This window comes from Gavialis gangeticus, unplaced genomic scaffold, assembly GCF_001723915.1.
Source record: "Gavialis gangeticus isolate Ggan-Ray unplaced genomic scaffold, GavGan_comp1, whole genome shotgun sequence".
NCBI classification, from domain to species: Eukaryota; Metazoa; Chordata; order Crocodylia; family Gavialidae; genus Gavialis; species Gavialis gangeticus.
Genome location: NW_017729025.1, coordinates 68,336,663 through 68,364,016, shown reverse-complemented (window position 1 = coordinate 68,364,016; position 27,354 = coordinate 68,336,663).

Genomic DNA, 27,354 nt, shown 5'->3' with positions numbered 1-27,354 from the left:
CCCGGTGTAATCATGGCTTTGATCTGGAACCATAATCAAGTGTTACCAAATAACCAGTATATTTAGGCTCTTTGTAATATTTTTGGCTTTATCATGTGGCCGTTTTTTTAAAGAATTTCTGAAGTATTCATATTTTGATACTCCATGGTTGTCTTGCTACAGACAGTAAGATAACAAGTTATTTTCAAGGAGGAATTTTGTTCAGAGAATTTTTGTCCAAAACAAATCTAAGGAGTTGGGTAGAATAAAGAATTATGTAATTTAGGTTCTTCTTGAGACAAATATCCATCAAATCATTTCTAGTGCATTATTCAGTTGATCACTGATCAAAGATCCATTAACATGGATAAGTAAGGCTGGAAGTTACGTCCAGAGGTCATCAAGTCCAGCCTCCTGCCTGAGGCAGGATTATCCCTATCCAAACCGCCCTATGCAATCCATAATTGAAACTCTGCATGAAACTGCCATCAACTATGACACGATACAAGACATAACACTCTAACTTGCCAAAGGTAAGGCAAGGGAACCATGGCAACCGATGTCCTGCTTCTATACAAGGTCGTTAAAATATGCTCAAGGGATCTCAGTTAGATGGTCATGCCCTCTGCTACAGAGGAAGACAAAACCCCCCACAGTCCTAACAAACTGACTATGGGGTAAAATTCCTTTCTGACCTCAAATATAGTGATTGGTCTGACCCTGAGAGGAGGGGCAAGACCCTTTGGCCAAGAACCTCCAGCTTTGGTCCCTGCAGGAGCATTGGCAAACCCCAGCCAAAATCCCCAGCCCTGACACATGTAGCAGAAAGTGGGGGAGGGAGCAAGCAGCAAGGCTCAGAAGCCTGGAAAATCCCTGTAGTAGAGCATAGGCATAATTATCCCTATAGGTCTCTGCCTAGATGGCTATCCAACCTCACCTTGAGCACCTCCAGTGATGAAGAGTCCACAACTTTCCTAGGCAGTCTATTCCACTGCCTAACTATTCTAGCAGTGATATCTTCATATTCCTATACTCAGGTCTTTGAAGGCCTAATGAGCAGCTCAAGGTTTGCATTTAATTGAAAACATTTGAGTCTGGAAGTTCTTTTTCAGCAGCTTTATTGCAGAAATGTTCTGGTTGTGTATCTTCTTTGAAGAAATGCCAGAACTCTGAAGACTCTGGCACAGCAAATGCTAATGAAAAATTTTAACAAGTACCAGGTAGAAAGTTGGGAAAGGTAAAGAGATTTTTTTCTCCATGAAAATTATACCATTCTGGATGTGAAATCTGCTTTCTTTCATTTCTGATTATAGTCTTCCAAACAGTTTTGCTTGTAGACTCCTCACAATGTCTGAGAAGCTTCATGTGGCTGTTCTAACTGGCCCTGGCCCTTTGAAAAGTGATGGAAAATAAAAATGCAGTATTCAAAACCGCTTATAAGAGCATACATAGCCAAACAGCTTTCCATTTGGTTTTGTTCAATAGCTCCTCAGTGTTTCAAAGACTGGTGGACAATAAATGAAGGTTTCTGCTTGGCAGTTTCTAGGCAAAACGTACTTATATTGATTAAATACTACCCCTAGGGTTAATCAGGAACTTATGTGGAGATGTATGCATCAGTAAAACAATAGCCATGAATAACTACAAACATGCCACAGCGCCTGCTTTAAGCCTCAGTTCAGCTGAATCCTCATCTCAGCTCTGCACTAATATGTGAAATTAAAAGCCAGTTGTGCAAGCTGGCCCAGTATACTATTTTTTCCCTTGTATATCTCCTGTACACACTTCAGTAGCAGCAGGTTTTATGAGAGTTAACTGTCACATTCTCTAATTTTGTTTTGGGGCAATAAGTTTCTTCTCAGTAATTACTTTTGAGTGTATTATTTCCATAGTAGGATATTAATACCTTTCCAATTGAGACAACACACTTTTTTTCTTAACCATACTTCCCAAAGTCATCCTGGGGCATGAGATGCACAACATATTTTGTTGCTTTTACCTGCTTTCTTTCTCCTCTTGGGATTATATCTTGCTATCGTTTTTCCAGCATAAGACTCTGTACCACCATGGATATCATATGCTGTATGAGAACAATATCAGCCTGGGAACAAATTCTTTTCTAAACTCAGTTGGTGGTGGTTTCTGTTTAGCTTTTCTCCTAATTAAAGTGAAGAATATATTCTTATTCCTTCAGTGTTACATCCATCAAAATAGGAATTAAAATTAAATAAATTTCTCCCCTTTTAAGGAGCTTGTTTCTCTCTCCAAATTTCTCCTTCTGACATACAGGGCATGTCTACATATGCATTTATGCTGGTTTAAATTTTCTGCACAGTAAGTGACTGCACAGTAAGTGGGAATAGGCTGGTATCTACATGTGCAGGTGTTAAGTCTCATTAATGCTGTGTGAACTGACTTGGGACTAAAATTAGTCCCAAATCAGTCCACACACACAGTGTTAATATACAGTAAGGCATCTGCATGTGCCTTACTCTGCAGAAGCTAATCAGGCATAAATTTGATACCTGCATAATGCAGGTATCAAATTTACACTCAAGTCGACATAAGTTGCCATATTTGCTGAGCAGTATGAGTGTGCACGTGTAGATGTGTGCCCACACTGTGCAGTAATTTCGATTATTGTGCAGTAAATGTGGACCTGTAGAGGCACCCACATACTCTTAAAATTTGCAAGTCAGCGGTGAACTAAGTGGTTTCTAAGAAAGAACCTATGTACAACATTTTTTATAGATTCATGATTTGATTTATTACTGTATACTAATAGTGCTTTTATAATGGTTGGCTCTATTTTATTATTATATTTGTATTTCTGTTATTTTTGCTTAAATGTATTATATTATGGTTGTATGTTTTTCATGTCATTTCTGGGAGCATGACTCTCAGCCAGAATCTTTAATAAACTGAACTAAGAGAGAACTAGCCTGGTAGGCTGCTTCTGAATATCTGAAGTAAACAGAGATTTATTTAGCCAACAAGAAATGGACTAGTGAGCTAGAGGCTGAGTTCAGGTGGAACATAACTACATGATGTGAGTTATGTCCCATGGGGAATTACAGTGGTGGTATAAATGGACTACAAAATCACCACATTTTTATGCTACACATTACACTTAAGATGTGATTAACCACTTAATCAGATGTTAAGTTGTGACCCAGCCACACATTCAATCAATTAATGGTTTGATAAAATGATGAATAAGCCACAAGTTGTGGCCTGTCCCTGTCACACCATTAATTGAACATGTGGCAAGATGCTTCCCTGTGGGTGGAAGCCCATCAGCCTTAAAAGCATGGTGTGCACCTGCATCTGTGAGCCCCATCAGCTGTGGGCTTCCAGCTTTGGGAACTTGCTCCTTGCTGGTACAGTGGGAGGTGGGACCACAATCCCAAGCTCTTCCTGTACCAACAATAAGGCACAATTGTATCTGATGTGTGGCATCGCAGGAGACATGATTGTATGGATTGTGCATCAGATATTATTGTGCCTTTACCTGAACATCTGGCAGTGGCCTAAGAAATATTTAAGCTGAATAGTTCTTTTAAGAATCTTTGGGTGCACCTGCACATGATGCTACATCACTGTGGTGACACGCTACGGTGACAAAGCATCCATTGGTGTCTACATGTGACCAGCAGCCATAGGGGCACGCCCCCTCCATTATAGCACACTACTGCAGTGAAGTAGCTGCTAAAAATAACCATGTACTGTGCATACAGGACTGTATGGGTGGTTACTGCACTGTGCTTTATTGCTAAAGCATGGCATAGTAACAACATTGCCATAGGGCAATGTGTAGATGCGCCCATAAAAGCCAAAAAGATGCCTTCCGTGTGACTGGCATCAGCATGCCCATTAATGAAGCCTGTTCAGTGTAAATACTCACGCACACCTTAGACTCATCTCAAGACTCATGGAGGATACTGGTGGTGCAGCATGTAGATTATGAAATGTTTTTGAGCTTTCATGTTAAATTGATTGTCCTTCAAAAATGCAAATGTTCAGCTAAAAAAGGGTTATGGTCTGCTGACAATATTAAGCCTGAGCATGAAGTCTTTAAGTGGATTTTAAATGTGTCATCCAAATTATGTTTCTTACAGCTCAAGTTAAATCCCAGCGATACTCAAATGTATGTTATTAAAAAAGAATAGAATATACTGGAATTCTCTGTGAAGAATTTATATATTAGGTATCAAAATCCTATTGTAAAATGGCATTTGACAGAATGATACCCTTCCAAGTCATTGAAGATCTATATGCTTAGTCAGGTATTTTACTTTCATTGTATTTTCATTTCATAGCAACTATAATATCAGAAAATTACTGGAATCTAGTTTGTCTATTTTCCAGCATTATTTAAGACATGCAGGAATTGAAATTTGAAGCCAAAATATTTTATATATGTTCTCTGTAACATTTCCATTTTCTCTGGATTGTATCATAAAATAGCAAGAAAAGGGTAAAATTTCATCAGCCACTTATACTAAGACTAATATGTAAGGGTTAGGCAGCAAATAGTTTCAAATAAAGTAAACTGCAGCAAGGGTTAAGTAGAAACCAAAAAGCCTTTCCTCTTTTAAGATGAATTAAAAGCTATTTTACAACTTTATCAGCAATAATTACTTAATTTGTATGCCTTCAATACATGTTTGTGAAATATTGTAAAGAACAATTAGTATGAGAGTTCGACAAATCCAAAAGTACATATTGTTTCAGGGAAGGTTAAGTCCTTTATGGAATCTTCCATCCATTTAATAACTAATATTTCTTTCAGACCAGGACAGGAGACCTTGTGAGCTCTGGTAAAATATTTATGCATGTTAAATTTTTAAACACCATTTAGTGATAACTTCAATAAAAATATGCCAGCTACTTTGTCAAACAACTAACAGTCATATATTAATGGAGTTAGACATCATGTGCTAGGATTTCTGGTGTAGCCAGCAAATGTTATAAAAGGACCCACATTTCTATGCTTATCTAGTGTACATGTTATGTGCATTTTAATTTGCTCTGTGATAATACAGCAGTCTTTTCCCAGAACTTTTCTGTAATCTATCCATAAAATGCTTAATGAGCATTTTCATTATTCTTGGAAGATAACAGTACAATCTCTTTCATTACAGACCTGGATTTCCAAAAGGTATGACTTCAAGTAGGAAGCCATAAGAAAATTACTGAGTGTTCTTTATGCTGGTTAGTTTATACAGTGTATACATACATAGTGGATGTGCAAATTTGTTAATGTGCACATTTTTTAATATCTGTCAGACCATTGTTTAAAGAAAGAATGCTGCAATAGGTCCCATTTTTCTCTCCATTATGCCATCTTCATTTATTAGAAACATCTTTCTTTGGTCTGTGTGTAACTGAGTGGTTTCAGTCTCGTCCTAGAAGTGGGCCTGACCTGGTTATAGATACTGTGCTCCAACTGAATTTCCCCTTCAAACCCATACAAACTACAGCTATTTAAAATGCACACACCCCCTGCCAACAATATTACACCCATATTCAATATATTTCCCTTGTGTCTCATTGTTGACAAATGTGATAAGAGATCTTATACAAATAGATAGATAGATAGATAGATAGATAGATAGATAGATAGATAGATAGATAGAGCACAGAATGCCTCAAACGCAAATCAAAGCATTCAGGCAAAGGAAAGATGGGCAGGTTGCCAAGGAATCATACTACAGAACAGCAGGAGCAAAATCAGGAAGGCACAAGTAAAAAACTGAGTTTCACCTGGCAAGGGAAGTTAAAGACAGTGAGAAGAGGCTCTAAATATGTTGGCCAGAAAAGAAAGTCCAAGGAAGCTTTAAGTCCACTGTTAAATACCCAGAATGAACTCTTAACAAAGATACAAAGAAGGTGGAGCTGCTCAACAGCCACTTAGCTCAGTTTTGTTTTTGTGAAGATTGAGGCAAAAAACAGACAGCTAATAAGGAATAGTTGGATAAGGAAGGGGACAAGCTGAGGGATGAGATAACAAAAGAAATATTCAGAGACCTTCTGATAAGTCTGAATTAATTTAGGTAGCAAGTCCTGATAAACTTCACCACAGGGCACTGAAGGAACTGGAAGAGAGGATCTCAAAGCCCTTGGCAAAAATATTTATGAGGTCAGGGAAAACAGGTGAGATAGTGGCCCTTTTTTAGAAAAGGCAAAATGGAAGACCTCAGGAATTCTAGACTTGTAAACCTTATTCCAATACCCAGGAAGTTACTGGAGCGTATCATAAGGAAGTCCATTTACCTGGAGGAGGAAAGTCACAAACAGCCAACAAATCATGCTAAACAAAACTGATCTCTTCCTTTCACAAGATAGCTACTAGGATGAAGGGAATGCAGAGGATATAGTGTATCTGGACATCAGCATGGCTTTTGGAAAACAAATTGGAGAACAAAATGTGGGCTAGACAAATCTACAATAGGGTGGATAGACAACTCACTCAATCGTTGCAAACAAACAGTAATTATAAATGAATCTATGTTTGAATGGCATATTTTGAGTGATCAGGGGTCTGTCCTGGGCCCAGTGCTATTCCGTATTCAAATCAGTGTTTGGTATTGTGAAATAGAAAGCTTCCTAAGTAAATTTGCAGAAAACACAGAACTGGAGAGGCTAGTGAACACACTGGGGGACAAAAATGCAATTCAGGAGGATCATGATAGATTGGAAAGCTAGGCTGGAGTTAACAAGATGAAGTTCAGTGGGTTTGTCTATATGTGCATCTGAGGAGTTTTAGTTTGCTGCCCTATAGCTGTGGAGTGAAGCACTGGGCTCCATGCAGCTCCACAGCTCTGCAGGAAGCCCTGCAGGCAGCCTGGCAGCAGCCCAGGAAAGCAGGCTCTGCCCCAAAAAAGTGGCAAGCCTAGTCTTTTTTTTTTTTTCCCCATCCCCTGGAACCTGCCCACCTGGCTGAGCTGCGCAGGGGCCTGGTGTTTTTCTCCATGGCTGCGGTGCCCCTTGGGACCACCTGAGCTAGGTGTCTGCAGGCAGGTGCTGCTTGTGGGGGGGCACCACTCTCATAGAGGGAAGCACCCCCTGCCTCTGCAGCCCAGGGGCTGCTTCTCCCACTGGCGGCTCACCCTCCCCTCCCCGCCAGAGAGACAGATAAGTCAACAGGGTATGTGCACTACACAGGATGTTTAGTCAGCCCTACATTGAAGCGGCATTTCTTAAAACCCACTGCTTCAATTTAGGGCCCCTATTTCATCTACACACACCCAAGGCTGGGAATTTTAACTGGGGTGTTCCAATGCTCCTTCTGGAACTAAAACCCAGAGGTTCCTGCTACATGATCTTACTCCTTTGTCTAGGATCAGTCCAGTTACCACATTAGGCATCAGGAAAGAATTTTACTCCATGGACAGATTGGTATGAACTCAGAGTGGGGAGGAGGGGTTGCCTTCCCTTTTAGTGGAGGGCATGGTCCTCTTGCTAAAATATACCTGAGAGATCCAAGCAACCTGTGCAGAAACCGGATACTGGCCACCACTGTCACCCTGCTTTACCTGAGGCAGATGAGAGTGTTGTGCCTTGTGGTTCTGTGACGGGGTTGACTATGAAGTTTTAGTAGGTTAGTCTGGGATGGTCTGGATAGGGATAAAATCCTGCCTCTGCAGGAGTTTGGAGTATATGACATCCAGAGGTCCCTTCCATTCCTACTTTTCTATGGTTCTTTGAAAGCCAAATCTTAAATTATGTGCATCTCTTCTAACATAAGGGAAAAACCTGAAGACATAGATCTCAATGGCACCAAGGTGTATGGTATGTTCCCCCCCTCATTGTTATCTTTCTGGGCCCAAAGAGGGGGGGCAACATTTTATGTTGGTAGCCCAGAATGGCAAGAGAGTGCATTAGAAATCTCTGTTGATATCTGGTGGAACAGACATGGCTATAAGGTGTGATGTGGAGGCCATGTAGCAAAGTACTAAGGTGAGAGACTCTGCAGTAACTGGCCTTTAGCATGTTACAAGTACTTGCGTTGAGGCTTGGGATCTTCCAAAGCAGCAGAAGCTGAGACCCCACAGATCTAGCCCAGAGGCTGAGTTGTTAACCAACAAACCCAAGGATTCTGGGTTTGAGACCCAGAAGGGTCAGAACTAGAACTGTTGGCTGGACCAAGTAGGGACCCTACAGCCAGGAAGGTTGAGGCTGTAGAACAGGGCCTGGACCCATCCACTGATAGTGATAATACATCTAAGGATGAGGCAGTGCCACCTGGCCTTAAATCCACACACTCCTCTATAGGGTGTGGCAACCTGCCCAAATTGTTTAAGACCAAGGTGTGGCAGATGAACACAGAGGAAGAATGGAGGGCCAGCTGTAGACAGAAACCCAGGGGTTATGCACCAGTGGTGTCTTGTAAAAACATGGCATGTATTGTGTTTCAGACTAGGGCTGCCCCAAGCTATGCCACCACTCAGCTGATTGTTGGAATTGGCTATGGGCACCCCTGGGTTTCCAACCAGACCTAAGACTGTCCAGGCCAGTGCCAGCAATCACCTTACTGTTGTCACTGGCCCCCACCAGGGGATGGCTTCTAGAGGAATAACATGGTCTTTTACCTTCTCTGCCACTAGATACAATAAAGTTGTGAGTAGGTTCTTCTTTTTATTATTAAATACATCCAAGTAAATTACAATTAATATTAATAATAAGTGTTGAAATATTTGTTGAAATTTGAGTTTAAAGCGGAAAGAATAGCCGACAAACTACCTGCTGATTACTAACATTCCTACAGCAGTGTAGAATGGCATACTGTTTTATTATACCCAAGAGTCTGTCACAGCAAGCTCACAATAAATTACTGTAAAATACAAGCACTGGTGAGCTCTCACAGAGTTGCTACTGGAATCAGTAACATACTACAATGTGGTATTTCTTGAAAAAGCCAGAATAGCTAAAGTAGATTTTCAAGTAAGTGGAAATCAGCATTAAAATTATCCTAGGAGCCCCTGGTAATTCATGGAAGTAATTTCAGTATTCCTGCCTCTTGCACATGACTAGTTTGATTAGATTCATAGACTTTAGGGGCAAAGGGGATCATTAGATCATCTAGTCTAGCCTCCTAACTACTACCAACCCTTAAATTTCAAACAGTTTGATTTGACTAAAGCATGTCCAATCTTCATTTGAAAAAATCAGGAGGTGGAAAATCCACTACCTCCCCACTGGCAGTTTGTTCCAATGGAATTTATCCTCACTGGTTAAAAAAACAAAGCAAACCCTGTTGTTTTTCCCTTTCAATTTGTCTGGTACTAGTTTCCTTTAGTACCTTCTATGCCTTTTTCTGCCCACAAATTCTCTCCATAAAAATATGTAACACTAATTCAGTTACCTCCTGAATTCTTTCACTGTCAAGTGTTTTCTTCAGCTCTCAGAATAAACTTCATGATTTGCATCAACCTGAAAATGGGGACATTTACATGGATTTAACTAACAGTTTGACATTGTGAGAGGTTACATTACCTTCATTTTCCAGTGATTTCCAACCCCACCCCACCCTTCCCATTTCACTGTTCCTCTGTTTGGATATCCAAGAACTACACTCACCTTTTCCACCACAGGATCACCCTGAAAGGTTTCAGTTGCAATGATTCCCACACAATGATTCCTAGATCTATTTCAGTGTAACTGATGTATACAGCATAGTAACTATGGTCTTTATGTCTTGTTCCTGGATGTGGACATGTGCATTTGTCTGAAAATACCTTCTGTTTGTACATGCTCAGCTTATCAAATGATCTAGATTTTTCAGTATGATTGCCTTTTCACTACCATCATTCACTATTATTCTAATTCTAGTATAACTCATAAATTATATCAACACTGTTTTTTTTCTATATATGTACTTCTAGTTTATTGGTGAAATTGTTGATTGCATCAAACTTAGTCTTGAGACCTGTGGGCATGTCTCATGTGATGACAGTGACCTAAGGAAAACTAGTTCTTGAAATCTATCAGTTAGCCAGTTTCTGGGTGCATCTACACAAGACATTTACTGCAGAGCTGCCTAATTAGCTCCACAGTAGGGCTGTGCGAAAGAGCATGATTCTGCTTTGACTTTCGTTTCAACATTTTGACAGAAAAGTGTTTCATTTTGAGTTTCATTTAGTTTCAAAAGCACTATTCTGTTTCATTTTATTGAAACTGTTGCGACATTTCACCCATAGGCTATTCTGCACCCAGCACCAGGAAGATCAGTGCTGCCACTGGCCCCAGTCAGCAGCACCAGCCTCCTGTCATCCATCAGGCAGATCAGGGGCTTGCCCACACCCCCAAGAGGGCTTCAGGGGCTGTGCTGGACTCCTCCTGGGAGTATGGGCCCCCAATCTGCCTGCCAGATGACAGGAGGCTGGTGCTGTTGGCTGGGGCCAGCAGCAGCACCGATCTTCCCAGTGCTGGGTGCAGGCTGCACCTCCTGTCATCCATCAGGCATATCCAGGGCCTGCACCCCCAGGAGGAGTCCAGCACAGCCCTGCAGCGGGCAGGCCCCCAATCTGCCTGATGGATGACAGGAGTCTGGTGCTGCCAGCTGGGACCGGCGCTGGGCACATCCCACACTCAGCACCAGGAAGATTGGTGCTGCTGCTGACCCCAGCTGTCAGCAACAGAGTGCTGTCATCTGGCACGCAGATCCAGGGGTCCACACCCCTGGGAGGGCTGGAGGATTTGCCAGAATCCTCCCGGGGGGGTGCAGCCTCTGGACCTGTGCCAGATGACAGGCTGCTGCTGCCAGCTGGGACCAGTGCTGAAGCCAAGTAAACCCATCTTTGAAACACAACACATTTTGAAACTTTTGAAATGTTTCAGTGGCCCTTGGTTCATTTCAAAGATGTTTCAAAGGCTTTTGTTTCATTTCAATATTGCTGTTTCAAGCTTGAAACACTTTGAAATGAAACACTGGGAAAAACTTTGCACAGCACTACTCCACAGTAAATAACTCTGCTTCTACACATGCACCCCTATTTGGGCACATGAAACTAATAAACTCTGGCACAGGCTAGTACTTGTAAATACATGTATTATTGTCCTCCAGAGGTTTTTTTGTGTGTAGCACCACATGTGTAGACACTACCCAACTGGCTGGGACATGGGTGTTTCAGTGTGGAGGCTGTCTGCCAGCTAGCCCCATGTTAAAACACCTTCATGCCCTAACCAGTCCCTGTGCAGAACATTGAGCCCAGTTGGAGCAGCCCTGGGCTGGTGCCAGCTAGAGCTGTTCCTACCAGCCTCAATATATTGTGCATGAATAAACTGCACAGCAATATACCCTGTAGTTTTTTGCTCCCAGGTGCATATTCAAATGAGTTTATTCATGTGCATTAATTGCACATATAGTCAGGCCTCCTATCTATTTTACTGTCCTATTGATATTGCAATAGTGCTATTTTTAAAATAAGAATGGCATGTGGTATTGAGTTAAATGCCTCAAAAAGCCTAACGATTCATTAAAGGATTTAAAGGGGAAAGTGAGATTCAGGCAGAACCTAAAGCACCCAAACCCAAAATTGCAATCCACAAAATCACCTGCTCAGTCACTAGATTCCTCCCTGTTTCAATGTAAGGTTCTCTAGATCTGCATCTTCATGTCTTTCAGAACTACGCCAGCCTAAGCAGCTCAACCGAGCCATGTCTAAGTATAATCCCATTAACAAGAACACCCTTTTGGGTGGCCCTTCAATAGGGATGGAGATGGAGAAAGGGATAATTTATAGTATCACGTGTTTCTTTGGTTTGGGGTTTTTTATGGGTTTTTGGGAGCGGTTAGAGGGGTTTTTGTGTCTTGAATAGTGGGAAGGGGAGGATAAGGGAGTTTGAGGGACAATGACAACCCTTCCACTGAGATTTGGAGGGACTCCATGGTAGGGACAGTAAGTGGGGGGGGAGAGACCCTGGTTTCAAGCAGGGGATTGGGAGTGGGTAGGGATAAGGAGCAATAAAGAGGGAGATAAAATTTTTGCTTTCTTTTACAGAGGTAGTGAATATCAGTTGAGGACTGAGATTGGGTTGAGGTGGTGGGGTATTCCCCTGTGTCAAAGACAGGGAGGGGAAGGGAATGAACTGTTTTTAAATCTGGGGGAGAGGGAGTTTGTTTTGTCATACCTTGTTTTAATACTTTATACTATTTCTATAGTATCTGTCTTTTATTTAAAGCTGCCTGAGGCTTTTTTTGTGCAGGGCAGAATATACATCTATTAAATAAATAAATATTCTGATCCAGGAACTAAGTACTATTCAGCATACGTCCCCAGAGGACCCAAATTTAGTAAATGTGTTCTGTGTACCATTAACACATAGCAGAAGAATCCACTACTTCACAAAATGGCATCATGGCTACTTTTATTTAAAGCATAGAGGGGGACAGAAGGGTAAGGAAGGTATTGCTGTCACCACCCAACTTTGATATCCAGTTTAATTCCCTTCTCAGCCTGAAGAAGTTTAATCAATGTTTACTAAGGAAGTGCTCTAATCACCACATTAAATTTTTTTCTGGTGGAAACACCTGCTACCCCTAATGTTGAAGCTGTAACACCACAGAAAAAAGCCATTGGGTTAGAGAGAGAGTATAACTCTAAAGCCTAGAGATCGTTGTATTCACTCTGGGAGATTTGGTTCTCCGCTCCAATGTCAAAAGCTGTTTGTGAACTTCAAATTAAGCCATCATTAGATAAAACAGAGAAAGGTAACTGGAATGAATGTATGATGAATAGGTTTTTATTTCTTTACTGTTAGCCTTCTGATGTCATGTTCCTACTAGTCTTTCTGGGACACTTGTTCATTTTTCTCTCCTTTCACATTGCGAATGGAGAGACTGGTACTTCTCTATGCTTCCCATCTAGGTAGCTAGGTAAATCAGCCTCTTTGGTTTCTTTCTTGAAATACAGATTTTTTTTCTCATCCTGCCAAGCAGGTCTGCACAAATGTATGTCCATGTCTACCTCAGCTCTTCTAAGAACTGCAGACAGAAATAACCTGGAAGAGTGGCTCATCTTCCAGTATTCTGCCATCCTAACTCCAGGTAGAAGGTATTTCTGCCTTTCTCTGTACATAGCCCCATTCTAAACAAATCAGCTGATCTTCTTAGTGAAGACACAATGTAGAAACCTAACTCTGACTTTCAAAAAATGCTTTTTCTCCCCAACTTTCAATTAAGTCAAACAAAGTAATCTGATTTTTATGGAAGGCAATATTTTAATCTGTCAAAGACGCACAAACACACCCCATTGTGCCATACTTCCAGACAATTTTACAAGCTGTTAAAACGCATACAATACATCAGTAAACTAAATTCAGTTTTACTTTTTATGGCCTTCTTTTTGCTGTGCAAAAAACCTGTTAATTCATTTACATCGTAATGAGTCTCAAAGTCTTGAAGCTCTTCAGTTTCATTTACAGGCATTGTGTATGCTAACTTGAGAAAAGAGGAGTTCCTATTAAAAAGACAAGAAAAGTCAAAGAACATTTAAGGCTGTGTTACAAGGAAGCTCAGTTAAATCTGAAACTTGATCTGAGCTAGCTCAATTTTACAGAGTTGAAAACTGTAGTCCAAAAATGTATTGAAATAATATTGTTTGCATATTATGACTTTCAAAATTCACATAACCATTCCTATTGCATTTTTTAAACCTAAACATATAAGAACTAGATTCTGACTTTGCCACAAGTCCCATGTTTGGCACCACATGTAGTTTTGTATTGTTTCACAGAAACACAAAGAGAATGCCTCCATCACCCTGCGATACTGCCAAGGACTTCTTTTATTAAGCAGCCCCTGTGCATACCAAATCCTGGAAATGAGGCAGTTTAGGTGCCTTGGAGTGTCACTGAGCAAGTCCCTAAAGATATGATTATACAACTTCTATAAAGCCCCTAAGAGCTATGCCACAAAACATACACACCCATTCTGTCTCGCTCTGCAGGTATGTCTACACATGCAGATAATCCAGAAGCAGTTTACTCTTGAGTAAACTACTAAAGAGTAAACTCTCCTAGGCACGTATGTACACATGCAGGAGAAAATTTGCTGCTCCAAAACAGGCCCCTGCAGCAGCCAGGGGGAGCGCTAGACTCCCTCTGGGTGCTAGTCCCGGTGTCAGGAGACAGCTGGGACATTGCTCCCTGTCACCAGAAGTTGCCTGATGCTGGGGCCGGCTCTACCACCAAATCCTGGCAGGGGACAATGTTCCCCCTGCCCTGGCAGCAGGGAGCTCCCAGCCTCTGCTTCACCACCATGGGACCCAGGCTGGGAGATCCTTATCCCCCAGTGCCAGATCCACAACCATTGAGCTGCTGCTGAGAAAAAAGGATCTCCAGGTGCTAGCCCCATGACTACAGAGTTGGCATGGGAGATAAGGAACTCCCAGCCCAAGTCCATGAGTACAGGACTCAGGCAGGGCAATCCTTACCTCCCAGCCCTGTGATCACAGAGCAGGCGCTGAGAACTCCCTGCTGCTGGGGAAGGGGGACATTGTCCATGCCCAAGCTCTGGTGGCAGAGTCTGCCCAGAGGCAAGCAGCTCCTGGGGGCCAGGGGCAATATCCTGCCCTCTGCTACCCAGCTGACTGGGAGCACATACATAAGCTACTCCACAGTAAGTAATCTTGAGTAAATTTGCTACTTGCATTTGCAGGTAGCAAATTTACTCCTGTTTAAAGCAAAATACTGCACAGTAAGTATCTGCATGTGTAGGTGCAGATGCTTACTGTGCAGTAATTTGCTCTACTGTGCAGTAAAGTGTCTCATGTAGACATATCCAGTGCCTACAATCCACTGGTAGGCAATGAAGCAGGGATTTCCTATTCTGGTGGAGGCTCAGAAATGGTCTACAAAGAAAATAGTGTGCATCACCCAGCTGATTACCAGGCTGATGCACACCAGGCACATTTATTCCCTTAGGTAGCCATACAGAAGGAACTTTTTTGGTTTGTAAAATAGGATATTACAAAACCAGCAGCAAAATAATTCTATCGAAATAAATTTAAATTTGGCTCTTTCTTGATTGCAATATGTCATTGGTAATTTTGTGATATTAGATTGTCAACAAATATAATTCTGTATTGATGAAACAGGACCTGTAAATGTATGTGTTTTCAGTATTTTTTTATTATTATAACAAGAGTTCTGGTGTGTTGATTCCACATGGTTATAAACATTAATATTCTTTTGCTACATATATTTGTAATTGTTGTAGATTATAACTCTGAAATGAACATAGAATATATAAAATATATCAAAATTTATCAAAATCTATTTGGCCTTGGTGTTAAAATTGTATGGTATTTCATACAGACTTTTGTTAAATATACATATATTTCAAACTAGTTCAGATATGTGTCTGGACTTAGGAGCAATCCCATGTATTTTAAATAGAAAGGTAGAATGATAGGGGTGTACAAGTAAATACATGTTTCTTTTTAGTTAATTTATATTCAGAAAAATATTCAGAAAACTTAAAATTATCATAATGGATTTTGAAGCACAACATGACATTTAAATTAACAAACATAAGGGCTTATAAGGGGAAAACAGAAATCAGTATTCCAGCCATACATGCAGGCATAAGTATAGTAGAGGATATCCCACTGATTTCAATATGATATATAAGGGAATATAGGTATTTATATCCCTCATAGGAATCAAAATAGAATACAAACATTTTCCCTCCTCAATACCCATATCTATCAAAAAAGAGTAATACACTCATTATTTGCAATATAATGCATTTTTATCCATTAATTAATCCAACTCTGAATATATATGCTTATGTGCTTTAATGGATGTAAGTATCTATTTAAGTGCCCTTCCTGAATAGATTATTTTTCAAATGGACCCATAGTAGTATGGGTACACTGAAGCATTATGACACCATTATACACCATGGTATATAACCATTCTATAGCAGAATGAACATTAAGATCACATTGGGCAATGTCTTGGCCCTACTGAAGTAAGTGAGAGTGTTGTAGTTGAATTCAATTCTGGCTATGAATTCAATCATAGTCAATAATTGTTTATTACCAGTTTCATACGGCTCATTTCAGGAGTCCTCAGCTTTTCTCTTGCTTGTGAAACCAGATAAATCTGTGCATCAGTTGCATTATGTCCTCAAGGAACTGTGAATAATTTGGAAACAGACACTTGTGATATGCAACAGCCTCCTGGAAAACAGTTACTCTCAGTTTTGGAACACCTGATGCTACCATTTGAAGAGAAAGGAGTAGGTGGAGCTTATGTTTCACATAGTAACATTCTATTTTGCCTACACTAAGGCACTTAGATTGGAACATCTGAGAGATCTAAGTTATAATAATTATGTATCAACATTAACTTAAGATTTGTTTATCATCATATTCCTACTATTAATGCCATACCCAGACTACTATTTTTATGGTATCTGCTATAGCCAGAGTGCTATTCTCTCTCATAATGGACTGCTTAACTTAAGTGTGCTATGCCTCTTTGATGACACCAAAGCTAAATCCTAAATAACAATGATATAGCTCATTAATCTAGCTGAACCTTTAATAGGATCTGTCTCAGGCATGGACAGTAGTTTTACACCAATCTTGCACTTCTGTACCTTATACTGTATAAACAAGTCTCACTTGTATCTCTTAAGTGAATCAGGGTAAAGGTAACACATTTTTAAATCTTTCTTCTTCTCAAAGTTTCAGAAAAACCCTGACTTGGGGACACAGAATCTTATTTATGAATTTGGTTTTCTATAACTCTGTGGTCCAGAAGTTCCTGCCACCACTAGAAATGCAGTTTCAATGATGGAGAACTTCACAATTTAGAATATATAATTTCAGTAGGTCAAGACTGCTTCTGAACCCCATATATAATACACAGATTACGACTGCAGTTATAGCCTGTTTCTGCCATTCTTAACTGCTGATCTTCTAAGTTTTACTTGCAGTGCTACTTTTTCTCTGTAACTTTGCTGTATCTTTTCTTCTTTCTCTATCCACTTCCATCATCCTCACAAGTTGCACCTTCTAGCACTCATTGGTTATGGTGAGTAACCCCTAGCTAAACACTCATCCTCACAGCAGCCATAAAAAACACCCATGCAGAACTACAGTCAGCTGCAACAGATCTCCTAAAGTTCCTTGTCTAAAGTCCACTTCACTGATCTCCAGTTGCTCTAAAGATTGTAGTGCTTGCAGGGATCATGCGAACTAATACTTTTAACATCAGAAAAAGGAACTTCTGATAATTCTTTAGTGTCTTTATCTTCTGCAAAAGTTTAAATAATTCTCGCCTAAAGAGTAATACTAGAGTAAACTTCAACTCTGCCCTGCTATTACTATAATGTAAAACAAAGGGAGAAATACATTAAGAAGTTTATACAAAATATATTCCAAATTAACTAAGTCTGAGTAAAAAGAGCTTGCATTAGCTCTAGAAATGATACTGCTATTGTTATCGGGGAGGGAAAAAAAGATGGATCAATACTAATAATAGTGGGAGCATCTACACAAGATGTTTACTGTGGAGTAGGCTAATTAGCTCCACAGTAAACCTGCCAGCTAGTCCCATACTGTAGCACTCTCGTGCCCCAGCCCCTCCGCAGCACCTTGAGCTGGGTTGGAGCATTCCTGGACTGACAGGCTGACCCTCCTGGTCCTGTGTCAGCTGAGGCTGCTCTGATCTGGCTCAGTATGCTGTGATCCTGGGCAGGCATTCAAACAGTGCACCTGGAAGCAATATTGCACTGGAGTTTATTGCATCAAATTAACTGAACATGTAGACATGCCCCGTGTGGATGCATATAAAGAATAAAGTTTATGATAGCCCAAATAATAATAATAAAAATGTTATAATGCAGTCTTATGATAGGATATAGAAGAGTGTGTGATTGTACTGAAATGAGAAAAAACAGAAGGAGTTAAATTCTTAGGCCCTTCCATAGGCAAATCATCATTTATTTTATGCAAAAAGTATAAAAAACCTTATCAATACTCCCAGGTGACCAATGGTTTTAGATATAGGAAATCTTATACAGCTGATAGAGTAGCTAGTAAGCAATTTACCTTCATACACAAAAGGGACATTGACTTATTTATTAAACTAAGAGACAGCTATAGTGTAACTAATTAAAAAAAAAATCCCATCATGGCTACTTTTTATTCAACCACATTGCCTGACAAAGGTTGTAGAATCATGGTGGTTGCTTAAATTGCCAGATGTCAATACCAGCCTACTGGTGGGCACAAATTGCTCCAAGCATGCCATAATAGTCCCATTGATTTCAGTAGCACTGGTTATGGAATAGCACTCCATATTTGGAAGGGAGGCAGAAGCTGGTATTCCGTCTGGAAGGAGCCCCACTTGGAGCAATTGCGTACATGGTTATGTTAAATCCTCTTCTTCAACCTACCAGGTTCTGTTAGATACATCCACAATGACTTTCTACATATGGCTTCATCCCAACTCTCAGTGACAGTAGTAGGCTAGCCTTCGGCAGTAAATTAGAAGATTAAAATCTTGTTGCTTTTCTCTGCTGTCACTCAATTGGCCCAAATCTGTTTTGAAATTTGGCATTTAGAAATAAACAGATTATTCCAGATATAGACACCTAAGGATCATAGAAAAAGGAATCATTACTTTTGTGTCCTATATGATAATACTTCATTGTTTACAACCTAAATTTGCATTGACCTTTTTTTACTGACATGATATTTTAAGCTTCTGATGAATTCAGTGTGGTTCCTAGGTCTCTTCTTTAAAGCTCGACTACTTCCGCTGAGCAGGGATGCTGGATTATTATTTTCCCATCTGTATTAGCTTGCTTTTTCTAAATGAATTTCATGTTATTTCTTACCCATGTTTCCAATATCTCAATTCCTCCTAGTTCAGAGATTCACATTTAATTAAGGCTTTCCTTACTCTGCCTTCTAGACCACAAATGAAGGTAAATTAGAATGCTAAGCCTGATCCCTTTTGTATCCTAATATTCATCTCCTCCTTCTTGTGTCCCTTACTAATAATTTTGATTCCAGATAACAATATTTCAGTCCAACCACCTCAGAATTAATTTTTCATGAAGATATTGTGAGATATAACAATGAAAAAAATCTCTTTCCAATATGGTTTTCTCTCTTTAACTCCCATTCTGTGCATGTCTCAGGATGTATTTTTTCCTTAAATAATATAGTCTTTATATTAGTTATCTCTTCTTTTAATTGTGATATAAGTTACATTTTTAGGAATGTAATTGCCAGGATCTCTACTCTTTCCAGCTTGGAAAGTCCATATTACATCTGTTTTTCCTTTGGACTTTCAGTTCAAATCAATATGTGTTCTCTAATTTGTATTTATCTGTGATAACTAGTCAAAAATATTTGATCATTAGCTAATTCAGGTGATTTACTAGAATGCATACTACCCTGATTGACTGATTGAGTTGTATGTGTCCATGATTTTAAAGTAATTCTCAAACTCTTTTCATAATAGCTTCTTTATCAAGGTCTTCTGTTCCTTAAAGTAAAAAAAAAATTGCAAATGTCTTTTTTCTATGATTTTTCTTTTTAAAGAAAGATTTAATAAGGCTCTTCATCTTCAAGGACACTGATTTAAATTTTCCCCTCTCAGACAAGAAATCAGCAGCAGCATTTCATCCTGCTGTGCAAGATTTTCCTTCAGCATGCTATGGACTGACACATTTCTCCTTCCTAAGCACCCAGGCTTTCATCAGAATTGCTGTCAAAGATGGCATTAGTTTGGTCTGCAAGTGAAAGAGCTGATGGTTCACAGTAGTATTGGGTGGCCTGTCCTTCTTGAGGAGGTATTCTGAGGCCTTCCCTTTTTGCCTTTAACTCCTTTTGTATATTTTAACTATTCTTCCAAGCTCAGTTTTAAAGGTTGCATCCTCTCTTCAGTAGGCCTGAGAGACAGAAGCTACATATAGAAATGGACATTCTACACTTGGTTTCTTACCTCATCTCCTAAGAACCAGAATGATATAGAAAAAAGATTTCTTTACTGCTCCCTACCCTCCAGCATTTTGTCTTGTAAACAAAAATCTTTGCTGCAGTCTAATTCATGCTGATGGTGCAGCAGCAGTTGTCTGTAATTTTAAAGCCAGATGCTCAACTTGGGAAACCTGGCCCTGATTTTGATGGAGCTTTGCCGAATTCTACCAGCTGAGGTTCTTGCGCCTTTGCTAGTTTCTTTTTCCAAACTGTATTAGCAAGAAGAAACAGGCAAAACATAAAGAACAAGAGAAAATGTGTAAATCAGTGGATCACACTGTAGTGGAGCCACTAAAGAGGAGGATTGTGAGCACATTGATTCAGTTTAGGTAAATCCAAAGGAATGGATCAGTAATCCTACTTTATTTTTTTTTTAAGTGTGCAATACAGTTCTTGTTATCTAATACATTTAGACATAGATACCCTATAGATTTTCTACTGGAAGGGCAAAAGTTAACAAAGTCATTTTCATCATATTTTTAATCTCAATTTTCTATAAATGGTATATAAACCACCACTATATTGCAAAATGCAAGACATGATCAAGGTCCCGAACCTGATGGAACAGTTGGAAAGAATTTTAGAAAAGTAGAAAATTTTAATTATTAAAAGGTTACATAGGTGGTTCTGCTCTGTTTGCCCATAACACTCTCAATATGGTGTGATTGTCTCAGCATTCTGCAACCCAGCAGCAGCAGCAAATTGTACCTCTAACACACTGAACCTATGTGTTTTCAAATAGTCAGCTAATTGGAAAATTGTAATAAAGTGCAAAGCATATACTATGGCCCATATGATTCCAGACTATGCCCACTTCTCTTCTCTGCTTTTTGATTTGTTATATTTCTGCTTCTACAGGCTCTAGCATTCATAAAATGATCTGCTACATACAGCATTTTAGTTCACTTGAACATTCTTTTACATGTAGTGAACACAGTATTTTATGGCTAATTTGCTATCCTTTATGTGCTTTATGGTTAATGCATTTTCCAGTGATTACAGAATGTGCAATCATAATGATGTAGGGCTAAAACATGTAATCTATAATTAATACAAAGTGTATTGCTTGTGGAAAAAAATGTGCAGCAATATACTGCACTATATTAGCAGATACCATGATTGCCCTTAGTTTTTCAGTTGTAATTATTTAACCCCAGCAGGGAGCTTGAGTTAAAGTTCCAGTTGTCCCTGATGAAGTAGATTAATATCCAAATCAATGATTTTCAAGTCACAACCAAGGAAATGCTACTTGGCAATTTAACCTCTGACTTATAAAGAAATACATTTTTTACCAACAAGGTAGTTATTAAGTATTTTCTATTGCAAAGAAGGAACTTAGCTAGGAAACACATGGATAAGTGCAGCACTACGCAAAAAGAAAGAGAAAGAGAGAGAGAAAAGAAGGAAATAACGTGTCAGTGCTAGACCCTGGAGTCAACAGCCTACTTTAGACAGAGCCATGAGCTCTTTAATGACCACAGATGATCAGGGATATTGGTTTTATGTTTCAAAAAGGTGATTTTAAGCTGACTCTAAGAGAAAATTGTCACTTACTGTACTGCTGGTTCTACTTCCTGCAGCAATTAGGTATTACTTAGATTTCTCACCTCAAAGTACTGACCCAGCTGGATCCTATTTCACTTGTGAAAGCTGATTGGACTACAGCACACAATGCAATGGTGTAGTAGCCTGCCAACTTTTCTATTCAGTGAGTGAGCCATATTTTTTTATTATATTAGTTAATTTAGTTTGAACTCATCCAGCCAGGCTAATAGTCTCTAATCACTCTGCACTGGTTCTTGCCACCTTCCCTACTAAGCTCAAAGATTTCTACTTTTAAATATCAGATGGAGCATCTTTAAACTGCTTATAGATTATCTTCAAGAACAGGTTCTTCACCTTTGTTCACATCCTTATCTAATTTAACTGACCTTGAGAGGCATGTCGATCTGTTTAATCAAGAATTGGCAAATATTATAAATGACGTGGACCCTGAGTGTACTAAATCTATCCGATTGACATCTTATTCACCTTGCTATACTGAAGAGCACTGGAGCTTGAAAATAGCCCTGAAGAAATTGCACAAGCAATGGAAAGTTTCTGTTACCACTATTCATTTTGTCATTTGGTATAGAACAATAATATTGATTTGTCTGCTGCAATTATGAAAAAATACTTCCTTTTACTCAGAGTTTATTTGGAATTTGTGGAAAAGGCATCTCTTTACTTGCTTCTTGAGCCTGTAGCAGTCATGACCAGTGTCTAACTTCTTAAGGCCATAACTGCATCTTTGTAGTTACATACATGACTAATATGACAACAGGACCTGTGAGCATCTGAATGCCTCTACTGAGTTAGGAAGTTACTATGACCACATTTCACAGAAGGAGCAGACTTGCCAGAACTAAGCCTAGACCTTCTGAATCTCAGTCCAAATGTCTATTAAGCCATTCAGCTACTCTTACAGACACTGATTATTCTGGAACTGCTAAAATCCAGTTTAGGTTTAGTACACTTCCAGTATAATATGTACTTTAAGCCAGTGTTTCTTGGCCAGTGGGATGTGTCCCACTGGTGGGACTCAAAGGTCACGTAGGTGGGACTTCAACTCATTGCCCAATTGAAAAAATCAAAGTTTGCACTTACAAATAGATGAATCAACAGATTCATTGAACAGTGGGGTTTTGTTTTTATCATGGTGGGACCGAGGTTTTTTGACAAAAAGGTTGGCGAGACATAAGGTGTGAAAGATTGAGAACCTCTGCTTTAAGCTCCTTGCCTCAAGCTTCGTGCTTTCCTACATGCATACTTTTGTTGTAAGACAGACTCACAAGGGCAAATTCAACTCTGAGGCAAGGGATCAACGTTCTCAACTTCTGTTAACTTAAGTGGGAGCTGAACCCATTTGTGCAGAGACTGGATCCTAATGAAGTTTCCTTTCTCTATGGTAATGTGATTAGCAGTCTTTTGTGCTACACTATTAATTGCAAAATCAATCAAAGCAGCTTTTCACAGTTTTCCTTTTTCGAAGCCAGATCCATTTTTCAATAGAGGTAACAAGGACAAAATCTCTCTCCTTTTACCTCATCTTGTCACATGCGGTGGCACTGTCTGCTCCAAACTTTTTGCCTTTGCTTTCTTCATGGAAAATGGATGGAGCGTATAAAATCAAAAAAACTGGGTGATGTAATTGCATTCTTCCTCCATAGTTAAAGGCAATCAATATTTTCTGCCTGCAAAGTAGAAATGCTGAAGGCCTGAGTTCAGCTTTATAGCCAAAATTAAAAATACTAAGGCACATTTTCCCTGTTATTAAGTTTTAGTGTTTTAATCTATTTTATATACCCATAAATCCATAGAAAAATCATCAAAAGTTGATATGTAGAGCTGCTACCAGAAGCCATTTGCAAAAAGGTATTATTGAGCCAGCCCCAAACAACATTCAGCAGGAATTTAGGCACCTAAGTCCAAATCTGTGATCCTGAAAACCCACAGTTATACGCTGTCTTACCACAGAGGGACCCGGGACTGGAGATTTGGGAGCTGGAAAAGGGGATCCCTCACCTTCCCACCACCACCTGCCATAAGCTGTAAGATAGACAGTATTGTTTACTCTCTCTCTCATTTACTGGCCAATGACTTTTGAATTATTTTCTTTTTAGTTTAATGTTTTCAAGAGAAAAATTAAAGAAGACTCATACTCCATATCTCAAAATAGTTTGGTGGTTAGGACACTCCTCTAAGAGAAGAACATTATCAAGTTGAACCCACTCTGAAAGAAGAGAGAAGTGGACTTAAGTGATTATTCAAAGCTAATATATGAAAGGGAAGTACTATAATTTGCCAGCTTCTAAAAGAAAAGTTTGATCCCAGGTCTGTTTTTGAAAGCAAGGGTGAGACCTCTACCTTCAGAAGTTTCCTGGCTGTGAATTCCAAATGAAGGACAGCATATTTCTGAATAAATCCTCCCATTCCTGACTTTTTTCTTTTTTTTTCTTTTGCATTTTTTGTCTCAAATACTTAGTTGTTATGTAGCTAGTAGCCTCCTAATAACAGAGGAGGGCTTATAGTTTCCCAATGGGCCTAGGCACACTACAGCTACATAACAAATAGGCTTGGAGAGAAGCAGAATTGAAGACATAGTCTATTGTCATAATTTTTTTTACTGGGTAGCTCTTAGCAGCTCCCCACTCAGCATGCTTATTATTTTGAGATCACTCTCAGTCACCTAAGAGTACATCTATTTCATACCCCTGGTGCTCTCTGAAGAGCCATGTTTAAACATGTCCTGTGTACCCATTCCCACTTGCATGTACACAGTAGTGAGCTATTCTGGGGGCATCCCTACAGCCACACACAAGCTCACAAAGGGCACATATTCACGTGCAATTAATGCACAGAAATAAACTCTGGACCTTATTGCTCCAGAGTGTTTTGCTGCTGGCTGCACCATTTGAACATGTGCCCGGAGCAAAAAACTCTGTAGAGTAGCTGGTGCTACTGCACAGTAATGCCAACACACAGGTTTTTACAGGTGCTAACTGTGCAGTAGCCTAATACTACTGCACAGTAGTGTATTAGCACAGGTTGTGCCCAGCATGCTACCGCACAGGGTTATTAGGCTACTGTGCAGTTAGTATCTCATGTAAATATACCTACTGTGGAACTATTTAAGCAGCTCCACAGTAAATGTCTCATTTAGAAGTGCACACTGTACAGGAAGTCTATGCACTTAGCATAGGGTTCTGAGTTCCAATCAGAAACCAGACACCCAGAAGTTAGGTGTTAAAATATTTTGGCATAAAGCTCCCTTTTTGCACTTAGGTTGTTGAGGCTGTAAAATCTTGTTATGTTATAGGTTACAGTCCTGTCAAAGAACTAGACAGAGGCTGAAGAATTTAAGTTCTTTGGGATTCCTTACAGGCACATATGTTGATCTGCATGATTTTGATTATAGAAGCAAGGCCCTGGTTATTTTCTATTTGAAATAGGCATACTTTTTCTTTAAAAAACTAGATGGATAACTTAGAGTTTAGTGATTAAATGGAAACGGAAAGCTGTAAAGTGGATAAAAGCAAAGTTCATTGTTCCTGCCATGGTAGTATCTTCATTGTTTTCCTGCCAAACTATGTAGAAAATAAGCCTTTCACATTACAAGTGTATTTCTCTATTAAAATTAAGTGCTTCCTGCATCCAAGATGGAGATTTTATGATACTCTAATGCTTAATGACTCAAATATCCTCCCCTGCCAGAAATGTATATTTAAAAAGTTATTTTGCTATATTTTTTCTTTTCTAGCATCTTTATTCAGTATTTAGCTAAGTAATTTCAGACTCATATTAAGCACCATAATTTTTATGGTTTTTTAAAAATAACACCTGTGAAAAATGTTGATTAGGTAAACTATTTAATTGCTTCTTTGAGTGCAATTGAGTAATTGATTTGCTTTCCCCTTTTTTAAAATTTTCCATCTGTTTTCTTCCATCCTTGAACTGTAGATGTTGTGTACCTGTCTAATCAGAGAATGTTAATTTATTTTACCTTTATTTTTCAAGAAAAAGATATTGGAAATAAGAGCTTTAAAAAAAACACATTATTTTATCTGGGTTAATTTAAACACAGATTTCTGAACCTGGCTATATGTGAACTATAGCCCTTTGTTTAGGATTTTTCCAGAATAATATAAACAAAATAAAACATGTCTTCTTTCTTTTTACTACTTTGCTTTACTTCTTTTCTGAGAAGATAAGATATAGATGTAATTTTATTAGAAAAAATATACAAAACATGACCATTATGATGCATGGTACTAAATAGTAGCACCTGTTCTGTATGCTAGCTGATGTAGACAAAATGATGATTTTAGCTGAGTTACTAAGCACTGGGAACATCATACCTGTCCTGGGAGCCTGGCCCTGACTTTGAGATCCTACACAGCTCTCTACCACATAGGATCAGTTAGTATTGCTCAGCAATCAGTCCTTCCGAAACTGTATTGAAAGGTTTATACAGATGCCTTTGCAGGAGCATGGGAATACATGGACTTTATCTGAGGAAAGCAGTTGTCCATCAGTCCTGAAGCAAATTGCTAGCAAGACAATACAGCTCCAGGCTAAATAATTATTCTGTATTTAGGAATTGCTTCTTTTCAGGATGTCTTAAATACAGTAGCAAAACAAGGGGTGGGTGGCTAGGGCTCCTGTCCCAGGTGCTTCTTTCAAGGGTGATAAGTATGGCAACTGCCACCAGTGAAGTCCAGCTATTGTCACTGCCCCAGCCATTGCCACAGTCCAGGGCACAACAATTGCTTGTTATGCCTCTGTTTAATTAGGTTCTGGTAATGAATTTGGTGGAGAGGGAGAAGGGAGGAAACAAGGGAAAATTTTTGGTTTGCTTCCTGTGAATCCAGTGGGCTCTGAGGATGGAACAGCAACTCTTTCCATGGTGTCACACTCCATCTCCCAGGTGCAATTTGGAGGATATTCCACAAGGAAATCCTTCACATTATCTTGTCTAAAAACTCCATGTGTTTAAGGCATTTCCTAGAAGGAGATACTGGGCATAGATATGGAGCCTTTGTTTTTTCTGCCACAATAGTCCAGTACAATCTAGCGTATTAGTGAAGAAGGAACAGTACGTTTGAATGTTTGTACTGTTTTTAGAAAAGGACACAGATTTTTTTTTTACAAAAAATAAAGTGCTGAACTTTTTTCATTTTCATGGCATGGGCCTTGACATCATCTGCTGTTAATCATAGGCTATATAGTGGATTAATGGTCAGATTATTTCTATGTGAAAGGACTGACCTTTCCCTTTTTAGGGTTTAATGCTATAATACAATATGGTATCAGGACTATTGTGATGTGAATATTTTTCATTGTCTAAAGATGGTCCCTGTCATTATGTGTGTCATCTTTTGAAAGGAGATTATTTCCAACTGCTCACATTCTAATCCAGTTAATAACAGTTAATATTTATCACTTAAAGCCTATTTAGCTAGTGATTAACATGGGTCCTTTTTTTCTGTATTTTCCTCATCCACACTAACTCATTTTTATTCCTTTCCTCAATTTTTCTATTTCATAACAATATTTTTAGAGTTTCTGATTCTATTGCCTGGGAGTAGTGAGAGCTAGTAAGTTTCCTAATAGATTATATCATTCAGCATTACCACTGAAAACAGAAAAAGCAATGTTTTACCTAGTACATTTTTTAGCAGAGGTTGATATTGCCAATTTTGGATGCTGCTCTAACATGGGGCCTTACTTATTGACATAGTGTATCATTCTAACTGTGTAATTATGTCATGTCCTGAAGTGATGGCACAGTATAAAATATGCTAACTGAGTGGTGAGATGAAGTAGA